Raw genomic sequence first — 23,780 nt, forward strand, 5'->3', positions numbered from 1 at the left:
TAATTATGTTTTGTGATTATTATTTTTAAGAAATAATTGTTTATATTCTTCAACCGTGTCTTATTTTGAAATAATCTTCTTTTTCTCATTGACTTATGTGAATTCTTAATATATTAATGAAAAAATCCTCTCATATTTATATCAGTTACCAATTTCCATTCATATTTAATGTGGTTCACTGTGCTTTTAAATAATTTACTAAGTTTATAATTAACTCTATCAATCATGAAAGCAGGTGTTTCCCATATCTGCTGATGAAATTTCTGTTTATTTTTAGTTAATAGGTATAAAAATATTTCTCTTTTAATGCTTTTTCTACAATATTCTATTTGTTCCATGTTAAAATATTAATCTGCTTTATTTTTATTTTTTAATTCTTCACAACCCCTATATTCTTAAGTGGTGGAAGAATGTGCACCTGTGGAGCAAAGTGTTCTAATTTTTTTAAAATTCTAATATGTAATATATTGATTGTAAACCGTCATTGTTAAATCTACTTCAGTTACCATTACAAATATCATATTTGGCTTTTGTGTTGACAATATATTTTTAACTTTTCAGTTTATCTTTTCTTATTGTTACCATGTTTTCTTATTCATCTTTCTCTTACTCAGATTTATTTCCTTCTAATCATTTTTTCTTTAGTCACTTTAAATAGTATTATATTTCAATATTTACACTATTAGTTATCTTAGTATTAATATTACTGTAATCAAATTTTAAAATGATTCAATATGTAATTTTTGGCAATAGAATATTATCTACTTTTTATTTACCATAGTGTTTCACATATAAACTCAGCCAATTAACAGAAGAAATTTAGTCTTCATTTCCTCTCTTCTATCTTGTAGTTATATTAATTGATGTACTTTCTTTTTCTTTTTTGATCTATTTTAGTAATTTTGAGTTTATATGCAAATTACTTCCTTTGACACTTTGCTGGCTTAAGTCTTATATTTTACAAATTTTTGAGATTGAAATTAATTTTCATTATTCTGCTATCCTTAAGCTTTACTGATTTCACTGAGGACAATCATATTTGGAATACAAAGTTTCCTCACAAGTTGATTTTTAATTTTTATTTATGTCTCACTTTATTGAAGTAATGCTTTACATAACTAACTCAGGAAAGGCAATTGGTGAAATCTTTTCTGTTCTTGCATTCCTGGAGTTTTATTATTTTACCAACATATATTTATAATAACATGTTTTAGCATGGAATATTGGGTAAACTATGAGGATTAGTTGTAATGTGTCAACTTGACTGGGCAATGGGATGTCCAGATGTTTGATAAAACATTATTCTGGGTGTGTCTGTTGGGGGGAGGGTTGATGAGATTAACATTTGAATCCGTACACTGAGTAAGACAGATTGTCTTTCCTTATGTGGGTGGCTGTCAGTCACTCAGTTGAAGGCCTTAACAGAACAAATTGTTGATCCTCCTGTGAATAAGAGAGAATTCCTCCTGCCTGACTGCTTTGAACTGGGAAATCTGTCTTTTTCAGTTTTCTGAATTAAACTGAAACATTGGCTCTTCCTGAGTATAACTGAGTAGAGGCTAAACATCCCTAATCTGAAAATCCAAAATTTGAAAAGCCTCACAATCTGAAATTTTTGAATGCTGACATGATGACATAAGTAGAAAATTTTACACCTGACCTCATGTGACAATTTGCAGTCAAAACTTTTTCTTGCAGAAAATATTAAAAATATTGTATGAAATTCCTTCCAGATTATGTGTATAAGATATATACACACACATATGTTTAAGAAAATTGAAACATAGCTTCAAAAAATTGTATATGAATCTACAGATTAAACAAATGTGGATGTCTATACAATGAAATATTATCCAACTATATATATATATATGAAGTATTAATGCAGGCTACAACACGGATGACCCTGAAAATAAGTAAAGTAAGTAAAAAAAACCTACTTACAAAAAGCCATATACTGCATGATTCCCTTTACATGAAATGTCCTGAATAGGCAAGTCCATAGACAAAAGAGATTAGTTGTTGTGTGGGACTGGGAACAGCAGAGAATAGAGAGTGGTTATTGATGAGTATGAGATTTCTTTAGGGGAAGATAAAAATGTTTTGAAATTAGTGGTGATGTTTGCACAATGCTTGAATGTTCTAAAAGCCACTGGACTTTACACCTAAGACAGTGAAGTTTATGATATATAAATTAGATCTCAAAAAAATCATTAAAAATCCTCCATATCAGGCACTGTTCTACTACAGAAATTATAGCAGAAAATAAAAGAGACAAGGTTTCTATTATTATGCTTACATTTTAGTTTAGTAGAGAAAGAAAAATATATAAACAAAGGTCTAAAAGACCAAAAGAAATCATATCATGCTTAGTGATGATAAGTACTGTTATTGACTGAATGTGTCCTCATGCCAAATGCCATATGTTGAAATCCTACCCCATAATGTAATAGTAATAATCATTTGGGTCTTTGGGTAATTAATTCATGTAGTTCATGGGTAACTGATTACCTTTGGTTCACTAGGGTAGAGTCCTAATGAATGGGTTTAGTGCCCTTATAAAGGGAACCCCAGAGAGCTCTCTGGCCCTCTGCTCTCCACTATGTGAGGAAGTTAGTAGTTTGCAGCCCAGGTAAGGGCCCTCTCCTGAACCTGACCATGCTGGCACCATGATCTGGGAATTTCAATCTCCAGAACTGTCAAAAATACTTTTTTTTAAATAAGCCATCCACCCAGTCCATGTCACTTTGTTATAGCAACTTGAGCTACAACAAGTGTTATGCCAAAAAAATAAAGAGGTAGAAGAGTAAAATGATAAGTACTAGAGACTGGATATGGTGGTAGGGAGATGAAGAGAGGTTGATTCGTGGGTACCAATACACAGTTAGTTAGAAGAAATAAGTTCTAGTGTTCCATAGCACAATAGAGTGAGTAGAGTTAACAACAATCTATTGTATATTTCAAAATAGTTGAAAAGATTTGAAATGTTCCCGTTATAAATAAATGATAAATGTTTGAGGTAATTGATATCTTAAATATCCCAATTTGATAATTACACATTGTATGCATTTATTAAAATATCGCATGGACCCAATAAACATGTACAATTACTATGCATCAATTTTTTAAAAAAGATGATGTGATAAGAGTATCTCGATGACAGCCTTCTACAAGTAAATGAAATATAGGCTAGGTCAGAATCTAAATGAAATGAGCTAGCCATAGCAACATTTAGGGGAATGACATTCTAGACAGAAAGAATATCTAATATACAAGGCCCCATTTGAGACTGAACCTAGCAAACTGTAAGAAAAATAAAAAGATGGACATGGCTGGAGAACACTAGATGAGGGAGGGAGTGCAACAGAATAAGGTATGAGCATTAGGCAGGGACCAGCTTGAGCAGAACTTTGACATCCAAAGTTATAAGTTTGGATGCTTTTCCTTAGCAGCATGGAAAGCCAATGAAAGTTGTGAGAAAAAAAAAAAAAAAAGATGAGGCAAGACAGGCAGGACAGGACCAGATAGGTCAGAACAGGAAATGAAAAAAATGCAGAATAAATAGATGAAGTCTAATAGACATTTCAATAGCATAGACTGTTGAGTTTGGAAGCAGCTAGAGAAAAGGGAGGGCAGATTTATAAGCATTTTGAGTGGGCTGGAAAAGCCTTTTCAAGATTTAGACTTAGCTCTACCTATGCTTAGAATTATATTCTTAAACACACCTCTTACTGTATTACCTGCATTGAAAATAAAACCTCAGCTTTCTCATCTCTAAAAAATAAATAAATAAATAAGGTTAACCTCTGACTTTTCCATTTCATCATCTTATGGTAAGGAATAATCAGAAAAAATGTATACAATATGTATATAAAATTATATATAAAATGCATTTCAATCTCTGTAATAACATGTAAATAGGCAGAAAGCAGAGAGGAATAGCATGGAATTTGTAGGAAGATTAAATTGACTCCCAATTTTAGGATTGCCTCTTACGATCTGTGTATTCTGAGAAGTTTAATAAACTCTATGAGTCTCAGTATCTTTCCCTATAAAATGGTGGTAATAATATTAACTACTTGAGTTTTAAAAAGTGTCATGATAAGGTACATAAAGCACTTAGCACAAAGCCTTGCACACAGCAAGTATATGATAAAAGATATATTTTAGCGGTGGTGGTGGAAGTGGTTATTGAGGTGGTACTAGTAGGAATAGCAGTAGTAGCGCCAATCAAACTGCCTCATGAAAATGCTTCAGGACAGTTTGCATATAATGCATGCACTATTTGTTTCATATTCTAAAATAAACTTCCTATACTTGCCGACTAAGAATTTTATTCATAATTGTAGCATACCTTTCTCTTATTTCAACCTAATCTAATCCCGATTTTAATTCATGAAAATGAAGAAAAAATATCTGAGAGGTGATTGAACTTATCTTCCATTTGTAGGTGTGCATATTTTGAAGTAGCTTGAAGTAGAGAAAAGAACATACATATTGGGTTCAAAAATGACATGATTATATCATCTTTAAAGGATGTTAAAATAGATCAAAATCCCAATTCCCTCATCCGTAAAATGGCAGCAATACTATCTGATGGTGTTGTGTGGGATTAATTGTGGTATACTATATAAAGTTCCTGAACATCACCTGGCACATAGTAAATACACAATATATAATAACTCTTTTTATTATATCTTAATCTAAATCTCACTTCTATCTTCTACTTTTAGAGGAACTGTGAAAATCATTTTTATATTAAAGTGACAATATTTTCCATATCAGTTCTTCCTAAAGAGAGTGAATTGAGTATTTATCACTAATTTTTGATCACTCTTCCTGCTGTCTTGGTCCTTTTGCACATGATAAAATCTCCAAAATGCATTCATTTTATACTAGAGATCTGAAAATCATATCAAATGCTTTATTTCCTGGAGTTTGGATTAATGCGACCATAACCATTGAAGTTGCTCTCAATTGAATTAATAATCACTTAATCTTTTGCTGAGCAAGAGCCTCATGCTTTCCTGTTACTCTTGTTCCTTCGAAGAAACTTCAAAGATGAAAATACTGCCTAAGTATTTTTATCTCCCTTTACCTTCCATAATCTTCATGTTTCTTATCTTTGATGGAAACAAATAAACAATTACAATAAATGATAAATTAGAACCACTTCAACATTTACCTTATTTTCTCTTTATTCCCATTGATGTTTTTCATATTGCGTTCTTCTCTCCCCTTCTTTAGTTGCTCACACCATTTCATCCATATGATTTCCTTTTTAAGATTTTCATCCTTTAATAAGCCACCCTTACAGTTAGTATTTGGAGACATAAAATGACAGTAGTTCATATGATTTTCTATAACTACATTCCTTTTTCTGTTTTTCTTAATTTATTTTCCATTAACATGTTCAGTTTGGTTTGTATACAACCCACGCTCTCATAGGTATTCTGTGACTTCCACTTGTCTTTTTCTGTTGAAGTTTCCATAGAAGGGCACCTAGGAATACTTGCTGACTAGACAAAGTTTGTTTTCTTAAACTTGCAAGGCAGAACACCAGCCATCGACCATCTCAGGAATGTTTCAAAGAGGGAGGTCCAGCAGAATTAGTGAAACTTGGTAAAATGAACCAGTTACTGGAAAAGTGATGAGTTTATCTTTGGAATACTAGTCTGTGTAAAATCTGAGTTTAGTTAATCTATCTATGGTCTTATTTTGGAAAAATATGGCCATAACACTTGTTAAAATAATTTTCACTCAAGCTACACTGCATGTTATTGTTTTTCAGTTTAACTGTTTTGTGAGGCATGGTACAGTTACTTTCCAAATTTTGGGTTCTGTTTAATTTGTCATTTTTTTCTCCCTTAGTCTATTTCCCTTCTTCCTTTTCTGTGAAGGAGAAAAATATCACCATTTAATATATGGGAAATATACTCAGTCATCTCATAACTAATACATAACAAAAGTAGACCTAAAATATGACTCTAATCTAAATACTCTTTGCTTATTCTAGCAGCATTTCTAAATAGACTAGAAAATATTTTTAATGATTCATCATTTTTTATGTATACATGATTTTTATTGTATAATTGATGAAAATCAAAACCAAATTAATTAATGAACAATATATATTATGGAAACACTCATAATCTGAGACTACTTTATTATCATATTTTCAGTGTTAATACGTAATTAATTATGTCGTCAAACTGATTTTCAATGTTTTAAATGCAGACTGTGACGCTGTATTTTTAGTAAAAGCACTAAAATGTTCCCTCACTGCTTTAGTGGTTACTTTATTTCAAATCATATAAATCGTGAAAAGAAAGAAAATTTGTGTTATAGCTTTCAGATGGAATTACAAGAGTCTTCTTTTAGAGGAATAGATGCCATTTATTTGAGAAATATGGTTCATGAAGTGAAAGTACAGGAAACAATGAAGGAGAATTGGATTAGAGATGAGCAAAGACGTTTCCCAACTCCCTCAGTGTTTTTGGAAACAGCACAATAAGTGCGCAAGGTATTTGCTCAAAATATATAATACACCTGGGCACGAAATATCTCATCTATTTTATGTGCCAAACATAAAAAAAAACAACAAACCATAACAGGAAAAAACAAAATAATGTATTTTTCTGTCTTCAAAGCATTAAAAGCTTCAGCTTATTTATATGACTTTGCTCAGTGAAAAATCTGTAAAATAAATAAGCTGTGCGCTACAAATAAGGACTAATTTGATGAATATAAATGAGGCAAGGTAATTTATTTAGATATTAATTTGTGTTTAATAATTTAAAGTCTCTCTTCTGATAAGTTATCCATAATTTTGCATTTATTTTTCTGGGTGAATGGATGCTGTCCTAGTATCAAAAGTTGGTTCAAGTCACTGGTTCTTCCTGCGATTTGTAAAATCCCAAACTGACTAAACAAAATATGCTAGCACTTTATAGAGTAAAGAGAAAACAGGGGTCAGGAATGAAGGAAAAAAATTTCCCAAACTTGGGAGAGATTCTTGAAGAGTGGAAAGCTCTAACTATTCAGAATGGTCTCTTTTGTGAGGTGTGAACCCCGCAGAACAGCTTTCTGACAGGTGCTCCTGGATAGCCAGGCTCTACGTCTTTTGTTTGTTTGTTTGGTTGGATGGTTGTTTGTTTTGTTTTGTTTTGTTTTGTTTTTTTGGGACAGAGCCTCACTCTGTCGCCAGGCTGGAGTGCAGTGGTGCGATCTCGGCTCACTGCAAGCTCCGCCTCCCGGGTTCAAGCCATTCTCCTGCCTCAGCCTCCCAAGTAGCTGGGACCACAGACGCCCGCCACCACGCCCGGCTAATTTTTGTATTTTTAATACAGACGGGGTTTCACCATGTTGGCCAGGATGGTCTCAATCTCTTGACCTCGTGATCCACCCGCCTCGGCCTCCCAAAGTGCTGGGATTACAGGCGTGAGCCACCGCGCCCTAGCTCTAAGTATTAAAACACTTGATTTGACAGTGTTTCCTGGCTCCAAGTTTGGCATGAAAGACGTAAGTCTGTGTAAAATTTGAGTTAAATTAGTCTGTCTATGGTCTTATCCTGGAAAATATGGCCATAACACTATTTATTAAAAACAATTTGAACTCAAGCTAGGCCAGTGAATCTCAAGGCTAGAAAATTAGACATTCACAGGGTCACCAGAGCAGTGTGACGGCCAGAGTGGCCAATCAATGATTTGTCAGTGTGTGACAATCTGGGACCTTCAAATGACTCTAGAGAAAGGAAGATCTAATAATGAAGAATGGATTATTTACTAGTCCTACAGGACAGTGAGTTAGTTGAAGATCTCTCTGGAAAGTGGCAAACAACCAACATTAACCAAGTTACAGTGTTTCCTTCTGGGGACCATGAATGCAGATACAAATGGAGAACCACTAATCTGTAGACAGCCTCAAAATAAATGCTCAAATTTTATAAGGTACGAATAAGAATTATTATGTCATATCTTATGCTATGGCATTTGTTCTAAGCATATTGAAAGTGAAACACATGGTGTTCTTTCTAAGCACAGGAAAAAATAAATGGTCTTATGTGGTTCCTAGTGCTATATGAAAGGCTACCTCCAAGTACAAACTACAAAGTATTAAAAGAAACATCAAAATCATTTCAATGGGGCTGGGGTTCTGGTTTAACTTATTGTTCACCTGAAATCCATATTTAAACTTGTTTTTAAATTTTCAATAGAAAGCTAAAACTCACTATAAATTATAGAAGTGCACTGGTAACCTTAAATATATTAGAAATATACAACCCGTTATTTACCTCTTTGCCTAACTCCTCCATAATTTCTAAATGAACCCTAAACTTACATCCTCTGCAATTACAGTCTTCACTTTTATTCTGAAGAAAGAGCAATATTATTTATTTTCACAAATAAGAAATTGTGAATATGTTATATAAATATATCAATTTGTAACTGTGTGTGTGTGCGTGTGTGTGTGTGTGCCTCTGGAATTAGGTACATCTTTCTGGAGTTTCCTTATTAGTTATACATGGAGTTGTAAATTAATTTCCAGGCCTTGCTCTTTTAGCCCAGGACGAAGTTTCAGTAATATTTGCTCAAAAGTCTCTAGCTGAGTAGAAACATAAAAATGTTCTCTCCATAGCTCCAGAGTTTCATATTTATCTGGCCCTTCATGTATTCTTTTAACTCTGTAGGCAAATTATTTTTATTTGCCCAATGGTATACATCTACTTTTTTGACAAATTGTACATGAATTTGAGGTCTGCTTTCTTCTAAAGCATGTGGAAATATAAGTGAAAGAGTAACATAAACCTACAAATAAAAGGAGAATGAAGAAGAAATAAAGTAGAAAGAAAATATTAATACATATTTGAAACTGAAGTGCTAATGGTCAAATGGTAACGGACTAGAAAATCTATGCATTGTAGACAATCAGACCTATGTAGCTTGCAGAAGCATGAAAAAGCTCACGTGGCAGAAAAGCTCTTCTATACCAGGTATAGAAAAACATGGAGGCAGGCTGGGGTGGTGGCTCACACCTGTAATCCCAGCAATTTTAGAGGCCAAGGCAAGTTGATTGCTTAAGCCCAGAAGTTCGAGACCATGCTGGGCAAGATGGCGAACCTGTCTCTACAAAAAATGCAAAAATTAGCCAGGCATGGTGGCGCATAGCTGTAGTCCCAGCTACTCAGGAGGCTGAGGTGGGAGGATTGCGTGAACCTGGGAGGTGGAGATTGCAGTGAACCAAGATCGCATCACTGTACTCACACACACAAATATATATATTAAAAAAAAAAGGCTTTGGACATTAAAGTCAAAATATTCTTTCAAAGTCCCTGTAAGAAAAACATACTATCTAGCCACCAGTTCTAACTGGAAGAGGCTGGTAAATGACCCTTCTCTATCTCCACAAAATCATAGACATGTGAAAATGCAACAAGCCTTATTAGAAACAAAACATGAAAAAAAAAACAAGCATGTTCTGATATTGAATAAAGATATGAATGTTAAACAAAATAAATGTACACATAGACTTATTATAGTAAAATGCAAAATGTAATGTATTTGCTTACCATTTTTGCTGTTATAAATGACCACAAGTTTGGTAGCTTAACCTAAATTAATTGTCTTTCAGTTTTGGAGGTCAGAATTCTAAAATGGATGTTGACCATATGTCATAAAGGATACTAAGCACATATTTTTCACATCTAGGATTATTTAAGGTAGATTTTTCTGATTAAGCAATAGAATTTTTAATAATTGCTTTTTCTTTTAAAATAGAAAAATGTATAGCCTAATAAGAGATTTGTCTCTATGCTTTCTGTGAGCAGAGATTCCCAGATGGTGAGTGTTTTAAAAGTTTTCTTTTGTGTAATGTGAGTTCTGCCTACACAGTTTAGTTGAAAATTTTCAGAGTGTTTCAAGGGATGACTGTGGATTTCAATTTTTATAAAGGAAAGTTGAATGTGATGTAAAAAAAAGGGTAATGAGAGATTGGCACATGAAACAAGGTCGTGCTTTTGGGTATGGTGTCATTAAAAATTCAAACTGAAGCTTTTTATTAATTTTATTTAACCTTGTTAGCCACTACGATTTTGTGTGTGGCAAGAGAGCTTTCTCATGGCAGAGAAGAGAAGAGCTGGTTCACAGTTAATTTTACAAATTGCTTTAAAAAGGTCACGTATGTCTTCATACCTTTTAAAATCTATATTCAGATAAAGAATATAATTGTCAGTCAAATTTTTTAAAATTTCAACTATAGCATGCAGATTTGAACTTTATGTACATGATGTTCTCTGTGTTTTAGCATTTCTTTCCATTCCTTTCCAATTCAATTTTCATACACAGAGTTCTCCATAAAATCTCTGACTGGTTATTTGCCAGTAACTGTCTTATTGATAAATTGTAGCTATAGATCCTTTCCAGGTTCTGCTATTGTAGAAAATTTCTATACTTTGGAGCACTGCTACCAAAGTTTGGAAAGACATTCCGAGTAACAATCCATAGTTATAGAAAATAAGAAAAGAAAAGTGTTATTAATCCAAGCCTATATTCCACATACATATGCTTTCTAGGAAAACAGTCATTGGATGAAATTTTTCTTGGAGAATGACAAAATGAACGTTTATGGAAAAGGGAAGAATGAATCAATAAATACAAACATACTGGATACATAACCAACCTGAATTTTACTCCATGATATAATTATAAAGGGGGTAAATCAAATGGTATCTCAGCCTTTAATAGCAAGACATTCAATGCTTTACGGAAGAGGGAAATTTTTGTTAATATCTGTAACTACACTAATTCTATCTATAGAACCACTGATAATTCAGGGTAAGCATAAAAGCTGCTGTAATAGGGAAATCTCTATCTTCTATATAACTTTAGTTTAGGATTATTCTGACTTAAAATATTTAATTATATCCTAAGCCACAGAAGAGTTAATTATGTTATAAGCCAAAACATGTCTTTACCCATGATCTTGAATTTGACAACTTATGATATACCAAATGAATATAGACTTTCTCCTAAAAGTGGTCCAGTGTTTCCAAGTTCAAAACAAGTAGCAAAAAATATTTTATTTTCATGTAAAACAAGACACACGTCCATAGCCCTAGAAATTGTTTAAGAACACAGATTCTGGAGTCAAATTGCCTTGACTGGAATCTAGACATTGTTCCACATATTATCTATGTGGTCTAAGGCTAGTAATATCATATATTTGTGCCTCAGTTCAATCCTTTGTAAAATAAAGTTAATGAAAAAGTGTGCACGTTAGGATTATCATGTTCAAAGTGTTTAGAACAGCACGGTGCATAAAACAGCATAGACTAAGTACTACATATGTATGTGTGTGTGTGTGTGTATATATATATACACACACACACACACACATACACACACACGAATATGTTAAACTATCTTGAATTTCTCCATCAAACTCTAGCTATATATATGTATACACATAAATATGTTAAACTATCTTGAATTTCTCCATCAAACTCTAGCCCCAGTTCTTTCTAATTTGAAGTGTTTAGAACAGAAATTGAAGCTTCTGGTATTGTTGAACAAGTGTGTTTCCTTTATTTTTCTAATTGAGCTATTGTTATTTCAATATTGGATGTTATTTTCTATTTTGGAAATGGCATTTACATCTTGAATATTGAACTAGGTAGGGGTCAAAATCCTGATGCTTTGCTGCTAAACTATGATTCTTTCTCTCTAAACTTAGAATGCATTGAGATAAAAAGACAGACCTCACATTTTCCCAACACACTTCACCTTATTTAGTACAAAATACTTAAACCAAACATTTTAAATAAGAATACAGATGTTTCTAGTTAGTGAATTAGTTATTTGTGGTAAACATTAGTTTTGTTCACCAAATGTTCCTGGCTCTTTCGCTTCCTGGAAGTTGAACTTCCAACTCCATTTTAACCAATAAGATGAGAGTGGAAAGTGAGTGACACTTATTGGTGTAAACTCTACACCGTTCTCCCTCTTGTTTACTTGAGTTAGGATACTAGGGAGGATGTCCCAGTTCTTCTACAGTGAGAATGAAACATGAGTGCAAAATAGACTTTTGCAGTATTCAGATAACACAGACTCGGAAGGGTCTAAGGTTTTCCCTGCTTGTAAGCCTGCAAGTTAGTCTGTTACAATTTCATGTCCATATACTGAAAGAAGAGCATAAGATCCTTAGATCAAAGGAATAGACCATGTATTACTGTCAGCAAAATCTACAGAGTACTTCCTCCAGGATTCTCACAGCAGGATGAAGTTTAATTGTTTAGATGTGCATGCAGGGAGCTGTACTACAGGGGAGGAAACCCAGAAAAGATTCTAAGTTTATATGGAACTGGTGATACATCTGCCTATCCTCTCCTCTAGAGTAAAAGCTCTTAGTCATTAAGCAGCTCTCTTTCCGGGAGACAGAGAGATGTCTCTATGTTTATTATCCTGCAGTATGTTAAATGTGTTAGAGGAAAAATAAGACAAGAACTTTACATTTCCGAATCTCTCCAGAGGGATACACTATCTCTAGCTTCCAAGGCATGTTTGTCTTTCAAATATGCCCTTTGTTCAGAAACTGAACTCCTTAGAGTTCAGAACTGTACTCCTTGGAATTTATATTTCAATACTACCGAGATTTGGAGATTGTTACATTTTATTTAAAATATTTCACCTACTTATTATCAAAACATATACGTAATTATTAAGACAGATTTTTTTCTAAAATAACAAAGCTATATGAAGTGTCCTATAGATTATCTTTGTCTTACTTCTAATAATCTAAGAAAAAAACTTTCGAGCATCTATACGTGACCACTTAGCTGGCTACAGAAAATAACCCCTAGGAGATTACATATGGGCTTTTACCACATACAAACACACATTAAAAAATAAAATGTGAGTCAAATATAAAACTAGCTGAAGTGTTCAAAGCAGCTCTAAAGTTGTACTATTCACTGGCAATTGATGAATTTGATGAAATGTGCTTACTACAGTGAAAGAGAAATAAACAGTGTAATAAAACTCTTTATAACATAGTTTTAACTTTTTAGAAATCTGAAGCAGGCAATAATTTTGGATATATATATATATATATATATATATACATATATATATATATTCCCCAAAAAAAGTTTGTTTTCAAATAAATTTCAGATACCTTATGTAAAGATACCCTAAATTTATCTCATACAAGTTACCCTACATGTATTTGAACACAATCTTTTTTTTCTCACAATGCACGTAAAATCTTGTGAAAATAATGCTGCAGACAAGACAAACTGCAAAACACTAGCAAGTACAATCAGATGGAATAACATTAAAATATAGTTCTACAAGAATTTGGAAATTTGGAAATGAAGAATATATTTTCAGAGAAAAAATCCTCAGGATTCAAGACAAGCCATACATAAGAAAATGAAGCTCTTCTTGTGTAATAGAAACATCAATCACTTTAGCCATATGGTTATTCAGTCCAGCAGCTTTTTCTCCTCTCATCTCTCTTCTTCACCTCTAAACTATATGCCATACTCAAAGCATACTGACTTCAAATTTGAAGATCTATCTATGCTGAAGTCCAGGTCAAAACACATCCGATGTAGATGTTTTACATACATCACTGTGTTGACTACGGTTGATTTGCACTCAGCTTTCAGCTTTCATGCCCACCTGCTTCAAATACATCTTCCTGAAACAAAGTTCTGAAAGCTAAAATCTGCGTTTCCCAGAACACACTGCGGTGAATACTCTGCCAATCAATTTCTTCCAGTTAAATGCATTTGTGCAGTATTTGTAAGGCAATTGTTTTTCTTATCCTGCGATCACCAGGACAGATCTAGAGAAACGTTCTCTCAGTACCCCAAGAGGTGAATGATTGAACAATGAAATGTGGAGACTGGTCACTGCCGCCATCACAGTACTCCCAAAGTTACGGGCTGGGCAATGGGACATTATTGTAGAAAACACTTACGCACGATGCCAAAGCAACAAGGAGATAGTCTCTGATAAATCTTGAATGATAACTTTCCCTGATTCTCTGTGTTAAAATAATGGCTTCCTTCTCTTCTGCTTCCACAATTTACATAATTTGCACATATGCTGCTCATGTATGACTCCCACAATAAATTGTGAAACACTTTGGACAATATAGGACACTTTAAAATGAGACAGTACTGATGGATTTATGCTAATCAAGACAGTGCTGCCAATATCATTAAGCACATAGGCCAAAAGTGTAGTTGTGAATGACAAAAGAAACGAGGATGTTCTTACTAAAAGAATGGGTGGTCAAAAAAGCAACTGAAGATGATCATAGGATCGCATCCTGTAAAGTTTATTACTGCTTTAATTTTTCCAAATATGAAAATGTTGTTTACTGCAATTCTGCAAACATTAAAATATGGTTGAAATGTCATTATCACTCAGAAACAGAATTGGTAGAGAATAAAGAGTCAGGTTAAAGTTTAAAAAATTGATGACCATATAATCTAGTTAGTGTTAGAAGTAGAATTGAGTGACTATATTTGAGATACAGTATTTAACATATGCCATATTGCATAATGTGTTATAAATCCCTGAAGAAAACGGTTATGTACAGAGCCTTCAAACTTCTACTTTCTTCATTCTAATGTATTGTGAATGTCAACTCTGATGACTTATAGTCCAATTATGAACTTTACCATTAGAGCATTCAATCTGAATCTTAGTTGTTTTTAATAATAATAATGATGATAATAATAATAATAATTCAGAACAGTTTATCGTCAGAAAGAATTTTTGAGAAGCAATTTCCCATGAAAATTAAAAGAGTAAAAGCATTCTTTGGTTTAGTTCTTCCACCCAAGATAAAGTTCATGGTCTCAGTGGGCTCAGCACAAGATTTCATAAAACATGATCTAAAATCCTCTGTTTTCTTTATGAAGAATGCTTATATAACCCTGCATAATGTGTACTTAGAATGGCAGCCTACGAGAGCAAAGCTTGTTTCACTCTTTCTGAGAACTGTGGCATGATCTCAATCCCACATTTACATTCTTTTTCCCAGATACATCTCAGAATGTTGAGAGACATTTAACAAAAAATGAGAATATTATCTCCCTAACCTACCTAGTTGGTCAATAATCAATTATCATAAAATATAAAACTGATACGAAGAATTTAAAATGTTTTTATTCATAGTCATTTCTTCAGGATAAAAAATGGTGCTGAATTTGACAGTGGCTTACAATATATAATTTGAGAACATGTTTTCTTAAGAAGCTGAGTGGTATTCTTTGTAAATACACTTCTATGTGACTGGACATTGAAAGGAAATATTCAGTTTCCTTCAGAGAATTTTTTGTTTCAGGTTAACCAAACAACTTATTTTGTCTTTATAGTGCTGCTTGTTTCTTTCTTATTGTCTTGTTTCTCCACAGCCTACTACAAAGTATAGTAGCTTCTCTAAAAGGTAAAATTAAATCTGTCACTCCTTAGGCACTTATACTTTGGGAGGATTTAAACACACACACACACACACACACCACAGACATTAATTAAATTGTCTTCCAAGTACTACATTAGAAAACAAGTAGATGCTGTTATTTATTTATATAAAATTTCGGTGTAAAATACATCTCTCAGACAGGAGGCATTTAAATTGAGATGTCTAATTCAAAGTACTTTTCTTCCCATTCCCATTACACCTTGCACATACTGAAATCATAACATTGATTATACTGAATTATTATAATATGGTAAGAAGTTGTCAACCCCTTTCCCAACCTCTACTATGAGCTCCTGGAGGGCAAATCTGTGTTTGATTCATCTTTATATTCTGAATGCCTATGTCAGTGCCAGCACATAATAAATCCTCTCTAAATATTTACTAAAAAGGCCGGGCATGATGGCTCATGCCTGTAATCCTAGCATTTTGGGAGGCCGAGGCGGTTGGATGACCTGAGGTCAGGGTTTGAAGACCAGCCTGGCCAACATGGGGAAACCCCATCTCTACAAAAAATACAAATATTATCTGGGCGTGGTGGCATACGCCTGTACTCCCAGCTACTTGGGAGACTGAGGCAGAAGAATCACTTGAACCCAGGAGGCAGAGGTTGCAGTGAGCCAAGATCATGCCACTGCATTCCAGCCTGGGTGACAGAGTGAGACTCTGTCTCAAAAAAAAAAAATTGCTAGATGAAGAAGAATGAACACATTTGTTGATTTTTTTCTTTGACGTGTTTGTCGCATCTACAAGTCACATATAAATTGATGAAAACTGAAATGTTACCATATGACATAATTTTAAATGGCCTCATAATTTTATTTCTCTTCTCACAACATGTTATTTAACTTCTTATTTATTCTATCAAGTAGTTATATACATATAAAAACACTTACAATGTGGTGGAGGCTTTTCCTCCCCCTTTCCAGACAGGTTGCTCAGAACCTTCTTATTTTTCATGTAATAATATATCTCAGAGATCTGTTCATATTAGAACATAATGACTTTGACATTTTTAACAGCTAAATAATATTCCATTCTAAGATGACCAAAAATTATATAGTAATTTCTGTGTAGTTTGGCTTTTAGAGCCTCCACTCAATCTTGTGCTAGAGCAGACAACACTATAAGTGAGCCGAATTTTACAGGTCAATTACATATATATATGAAATGCAATATGTCGGACAAATTCTCAAAATCAGATTTTCTGTGTCAAAATTACTTTTGTAAAATATATAAGACTAACAACGTGCCTTCCACATGGATTGTGCCAATTTACCTCCTTTCCAGCAATTAATAAGAGTTGGTAGTTTATACATCATTTCCAATAAACTGAGTTATCAAACTTGAACTTTTGTCAATCTCCTCTACTACTTTTAGTCTAGATCTCTGTCTTAATAAATGGGGTTGGATATCTCTTCATAGGTATAAATGTCTTTTTGTGTTTGTTCTTGAGCTTTTGTCCATTTTCCCATTTTGTTAGAAAGTAGCTGTTTGTTTGCAGGTGATATTTATATAATAGTGAGAGAAGTACTGCTAATTTATGTCTGTGATAATGTGCTGTAAATATTTTATATTGATATTTATATAGTTTATGTATGTATGTGTATGTATGTGTGTGCATAAATATGTGTGTGTGTATATATACACACACACACACACACACACATATGAATGGATGTGTGTATGTATGCCAAAACTGATCAGTCTTCATGAGTTTAAAAATATCAGAGTGTTAAAATCAGTTATTGTATTAGTCAGGGTTCTCTAGACGGACAGCAACAGTAGGATATATATATATGAAAAGGGGTTTATTAAGGAGTATTGACTCATAGGATCACAAGGTGAAGTACCACAATAGGCCATCTTCAAGCAGAGGAGCCAGGAAGCCAGTCCAAGTGCCAAAACCTCAAAAGTAGGGAAGCTGACAGTGGAGCCTTCAGTCTGTGGTCAAAGGCCCCAGAGCCCATGGCAAACCACTGGTGTAGGTCCAAGACTCCAAAAGCTGAAGAACATGGAGTTCGATGTTTGAGGGCAGGAAGCCTGCAGCACAGGAGAAAGATGGAGGCCAGAAGACTTAGCCAGTCTAGTCTTTCCCTGTCCCCCGGTCTGCTTTTATCCTAGCCACACTGGCAGCTGGCTAGATGGTGTCCAACCAGATCAAGAGTGGGTCTGTCTCTCCTAGTCCACTGACTCAAACGTTAATCTCTTTTGGGCAACACCCTCACAGATACACCCAGGAACAATACTTTGCATCCTTCAATCCAATCAAGTTGGAACTCAATAATAACCATCACAAGTATTAAGTCTCATTAACCTGGAGCTTTTATGACAATTGCAGTTGAATTAAATGCAGTCTAATACTCCTGCCAGCTGTGAATATTTATCTGCTAGGAAGATATTTTGTTAAGTAGAAATGTAAACCATAAATACTATATATGCTTAATAAAATAATATTTAAACTAGTTTAAAATAAAATTATTAAATAAATGAAAAAGCAACATAAAAATTTAATGGTAAGATAAAAACCTGAATTAAATATTTTCATCTTTCCAATGGTCAGTTTTCTAAAGTGTCAAAAGAATACTGTCATAACTTTACAATATAACTTCATCAAAACTGAGCATCTTCACTTCTTTGTTTTTTCTATGTATTATGAATCCAACTTAGAGTTTACAATAGACATATGATAATTCCAAAATCAAATCCAAGACCCTTCTACTGCTGTCACTTTCACTTTAATAGGATAATAGCAACATGAACATGCTACTTAGGCCCTTTATGTTTTAATAACCAGAGATGCCTTCAACTTTCCTGACAAAAGAAAATTATTTTATGATGCCTGTGAACTGGAACAAAAACCAAGAGTATTCTTGCAATCTTTCTCTTCAGTGGCACCTCTAAAATACTCTTGGTTATTTTCCTCCTGACTCCTCCTCCCCTCTGTGTTTTAATAACATAATTTTGTTTTGTCAAATTATTTTATTTGCCTCTTGCGCAGAGCCCTTAATCAAATTCAAGGTACCAATGGATTACCATATATACAGTGCCCTCTAACAGTCAAACTAAAGTTTCCTTCAGGAGGTAAAGAAAATGTAGTGGTTTTTTTGTTTGTTTGTTTGTTTTGTGTGTGTGTGTGTGTGTGTGTGTGTGTGTGTGTGTGTGTGTTTTAAGACGGAGTCTCGCTCTGTCGCCCAGGCTGGAGTGCAGTGGAGCGATCTCTGCTCACTGCAAGCTCCGCCTCTCCGGTCCACGCCATTCTCCTGCCTCAGCCTCCAGAGTAGCTGGGACTACAGGAGCCCGCCACCACGGCCGGCTAATTTTTTTTTTGTTTGTTTTTTTAGTAGAGACGGGGTTTCACCCTGTTAGCCAGGATGGTCTTGATTTCCTGACCTCTGATCCTCTCGCCTCTGCCTTCCAAAGTGCTGGGATTACAGGCGTGAAGAAAATGCAGTTTTAAGGAACATAGGAGCAAGGCACATAACATACTCTTTAAAATTAACTTAAAATGTCTAGCTTTTCTTGTTCTAGTCATAACTATCACAGTTGACATTTGCATAAAGCATGTGACTTTTGTTTTAATCTTTCAGAAAACCCCTCCATATACTCCAAACTAGCTCTGATCATTTCAGGTTATATTATAAAAGAAATTAAGATAAAATCATTAATAGACACAGATTTTAACAATTAAATGTAAGCTTATTGACATATAAAAGATCATATTAACTAGTAATAAAGATAAAAGTAAGTAAATAACACAAAGGTAAAAATTAGTAGATTGTTTAATAGAATAGAATTTTCTTCTTGCTAAAGGAATAGTTTCTTATTTCAGTTATGGTTGTAGGTATTTGTTGAGCTCTGTCATCCTTGTGAAGAAACACCTTTGTTCTGCTTCATCAGTGCGTGCTGTGATATGTAATTTACTGGTCAGAAAATATGCATTATGCTATCTTTGGTCAATCTGCAGCTGTTAACATTGGTTTTTACCACATACACGTGTATGCACACATGCATACACAGCTGGCTTCTGAAAGAATCACTTTATCATTTAACAAAGGAAGATACAGTATTACATGGAATTAAATTAAGGAATATATATCACATAACTCTTCCTGCAACATCTAAGCCTAATGGAGTCAGTTAAGGTCAGATGTTTCAGTCTTGACTGTGCAGTTATATATAAATGTAGATTTAGCGAAGCAGAGGGATATTTAGTCCCACCATCCTCATTAATGTCACTAACAATTTCATGCCTAAATTTGCAAGTATTATATTTCAAGTGAAACCTGCTGTTATTTACTTTCCAGCTTCTTTCTGGCACATTTATTCTTTATGTTCAGAATTGTATTTAAAAAGGCTGAATGGAATCTCCTTTGGAAATACAGCAGGTGGTAGGATTAATATAGAACCATGTGGCAAATAAGGTGTTTTCATATTTAGAAAGGAAATCCTAGCCTCTGATTTCAGAAGGAAAATTTTTGGTTTCTTCTACTATTAAGTAGAAATTTGTTTTCTAAAATTTTTTTTTACATATTTATGAATTGTTAGCAAAAAACATGATAACTTGATTTTATGAATTTGATTTTGTATATATTAAATAGTTGAAACTTCATTGACAACATTAAATTTGTTTTCTAGGCTCTATTGGGGTAAAGAATAAAAAGAAATGTAATCAAACCATCTCAAGAACAGCACTGTGAACCTGTGAACAATCTCCAAAGTTAAGCCATTCTAGCGAGATTAACAAAAGACTATAGTTTTCCCCATGAGATATTGAATAGAGACACTGAAGGAAATGTTCCTGTATGTATCGAGTGCTATGTATATATTCCTGCCTGAAATGAGTTAAAGAACACCAATTAAGTGTGCTTTACATGCAAGGTAACTTTTCTTTTAGTGGAAAAGTGTAAAGGTTTCAGGAAATATATCTTCAAATTTCAGCTTATATAAAAGGATGATGAGTTCCTACAGCATTTGGCAAAATAATGCAAATTAAAGAAGATTTTTTTTTCAATTACCAAAACAATGTTAAAAACAATTTAACAAAGCTTGTGGCATAACACAAAGTACATGACAACAAGGAACAAAGAAGCCACACTCACAATCTGTAATAGGTAAAGAATTTTCACACGGCCACTGGCTTCACCAAAAATGAGATTCGATTCCTACAACATGTAGCAACAACTTCACACAGAGACTGCTAAAGTTAAAAATAAAATAGCACATTAAAGTATAGGTAGGTGATTTTAATAACTTTTTTCTGGAGGAAGATGAGATTTCTTCATAGAGCATGCATTAAAATGTGAAAGAGGGACTCCCATGATTAATCAAGTTCTTTCTAGAGACCAGTAAGAATGAATGTCATGTTTAAATGAAGTTTATAATGACTTTCTAATTATTTTGAATACCTGAATGGAAAAAATACAGAAATACTAATACCATTAGCATTTTAGCAATGATATAAGAAAGATGGTGGAATAGGAGGTTCTTGTCTTCATCTTCCCACAGAAACACTGGTTTAACACCTATCCATGAACAACATTATCTTCTGTATTAGTCCCTTTTCATGCTGCTGATAAAGACATACCTGAGAATGGGAAGAAAAAGAGGTTTATTGGACTTACTGCTCCAAATGGCTGGGGAGGCCTCACAATCATGGTGGGAAGTGAAAGGCACTTCTTATACGGCAGTGACAAGAGAAAATGAGGAAGAAGCAAAGGAGAAACCCCTGATAAACCCATCAGATCTCATGAAACTTATTCACTATCATGAGAATAGCACAGAAAAGACTGGGCCCCATGATTAAATTACCTCACCCTGGGTCCATCCCACAACACAGTTCTGGAAGATATATTTCAAGTTAAGATTTGGGTGGGTAAACAGCCAAACCATATCATTCCACCTGTGGCCCCTCCAAATCTCATGTCCTCACATTTCAAAACCAATCATGTCTTCCCAATAGTCCCCCAAAGTCTTAACTCATTTCAGTATTAACCCAAAAGTCCACAGTCCAAAGTCTGATCTGAGACAAGGCAAGTCCATTCTGCCTGTGAGCCTTTAAAATCAAAAGCAAGCTAGTTACTTCCTAGATACAGTGAGGGTACAGGTATAGGTAAATGAAGCCATTCCAAATGAGAGAAATTGGCCAAATCAAAGGGGTTACAGGGCCCACGCAAGTCCAAAATCCAGTGGGTGAGTCAAATTTTAAAGTTCCAAAGTGATCTCTTTGACTCCAGGTCCCACATCCAGGTCATGCTGATGCAAGAAGTAGGTTCCCATGGTCTTGGGCAGCTCCACCCTTGCGACTTTGTAGGGTACAGCCTTCCTCCCAGATGCTTTCACGGGCTGGCATTGAGGGTCTGTGGCTTTTCCAGGTGGATGGTGCAAGTTTTTCTTGGATCTACCATTCTAGGGTCTGGAGGACAGTGACCTTCTCACAGCTCCACTAGGAAGGGCCTCAGTAGGGATTCTGTGTGGGGGCCCCAAACCCAGATTTACTTTCTTCCACTGCCTTAGCAGAGGTTCACCATAAGAGCCCTGCCCCTGCAGCAAACTTTGCTCTTGAGTGGGTCTGGTGCATACATCTTCTGAAACCTAGGCAGAGGTTACCAAACCTCAATTCTTGACTTCTGTGCACACACAGTTTCAACAACACATGGAAACTGCCAAGTCTTGGGACTTCAACCCTCTGAAGCCACAGCCAGAGCAGAATTTTGGCCCCTTTCAGCCATGGCTGGAGCAACTGGGACACAGGACACCAAGTACCTGGGCTGCAAACAGCACGGGGACCCTGAACCCAGCCCACAAAACCACTTTTTCTTCCTGGGCCTCCAGGCCTTTGATGGGAGGGGCTGCTGAGAAGGTCTCTGACATGTCCTGGAGACATTTTCCCCATGGCCTTGGGGATTAACATTAGGATCCTTGCTACTTATGCAAATTTCTGCAGCAGGCTTAAATTTCTGCAGCAGGCTTGAATTTTTACCCAGAAAATGGGTTTTTCTTTTCTATTGCATTGTCAGGCTGCAAATTTTCCCAACTTTTATGCTCTACTTCCCTTATAAAATTGAATGCCTTTGATGGCACCCAATTCACCTCTTGAATGCTTTGCTGCTTAGAAATTTCTTCTGCCAGATACCCTACAACATCTCTCTCAAGTTCGGAGTTCCACAAATCTCTAGGGTAGGGGCAAAATGCTGCCATTCTCTTTGCTAAAACATAACAAGAGTCACCTTTGCTCCAGTTCCCAACAAGTTCCTCATCTCCATCTGAGAACACCTCAGCCTGGATTTTATTGTCCATATCACTATAAGCATTTTGGACAGAGCCATTCAACAAGTCTATAAGAAGTTCCAAACTTTTCCACGTTTTTCTGTCTTCTGAGCCCTTCAAACTGTTACAGTTGATGCCTGTTATGCAGTTCCAAAGTCACTTCCACATTTTCGGGTATCTTTGTAGCAATGCCCCACTTTACTGGTACCAATTTACCATACAGTCCTTTTTCGCAATGCTGATAAAGACATGCCTGAGACTGTAAAGAAACAGAGGTTTAATTGGACTTACAATTCCACATGGCTAGGGAGGCCTCACAATCATGGCAGGAGATGAAAGGCACTTTTTACATGGCAGCAGCGAGAGAAAATAAGGAAGCAGCCAAACCAGAAACTCTGATAAACCAATCAGATCTCATGAGACTTATTCACTATCACAAACATAGCACGGGAAAGACCGGCTCCATGATTCAATTACCTCCCCCTGGGTCCCTCCCACAACACATGGGAATTGTGGGAGATACAATTCAAGTTTAGATTTGGATGGTGACACAGCCAAACCATATCATTTTCCTAACGCTCACAAACCAGCCCAAATAGCACAGTGTTGAGAGATTCCCTTGGCCCACAAGTTATCCTAAGAATAAAAGTAATAATAAAGTTAGCATTCAACTTGGCTGTGGATTTTGGAACCAGGCCACTTTGCCCATAGACTATGGCACCAAAGTACAGTTAATAAACTCTGGCACCAGATCAGCTTAAGCATAGACACTAGTAATAAGCACATGTGACTGTAGACCTCAGCACCAAATCCACATGCAGGTCCCAGCACCAGACCCACTCAACAGCAAACCCTAGCAGCAGACCTATTAGACTGCAGACCCAGCAGTTGGGGTCACCCATCCACAAATGGGTGATCTAAACTCAGGCAATCAATGGACCCTAGCATGAGGCCTACCTGCACATGGGTATGGCACAAGGCCTGATTGTTCTTAATTTCCATCATCAGGCCCACCTGTC

This window comes from Gorilla gorilla, chromosome 2 (assembly GCF_029281585.2).
Source record: "Gorilla gorilla gorilla isolate KB3781 chromosome 2, NHGRI_mGorGor1-v2.1_pri, whole genome shotgun sequence".
Taxonomy (NCBI): domain Eukaryota; kingdom Metazoa; phylum Chordata; class Mammalia; order Primates; family Hominidae; genus Gorilla; species Gorilla gorilla.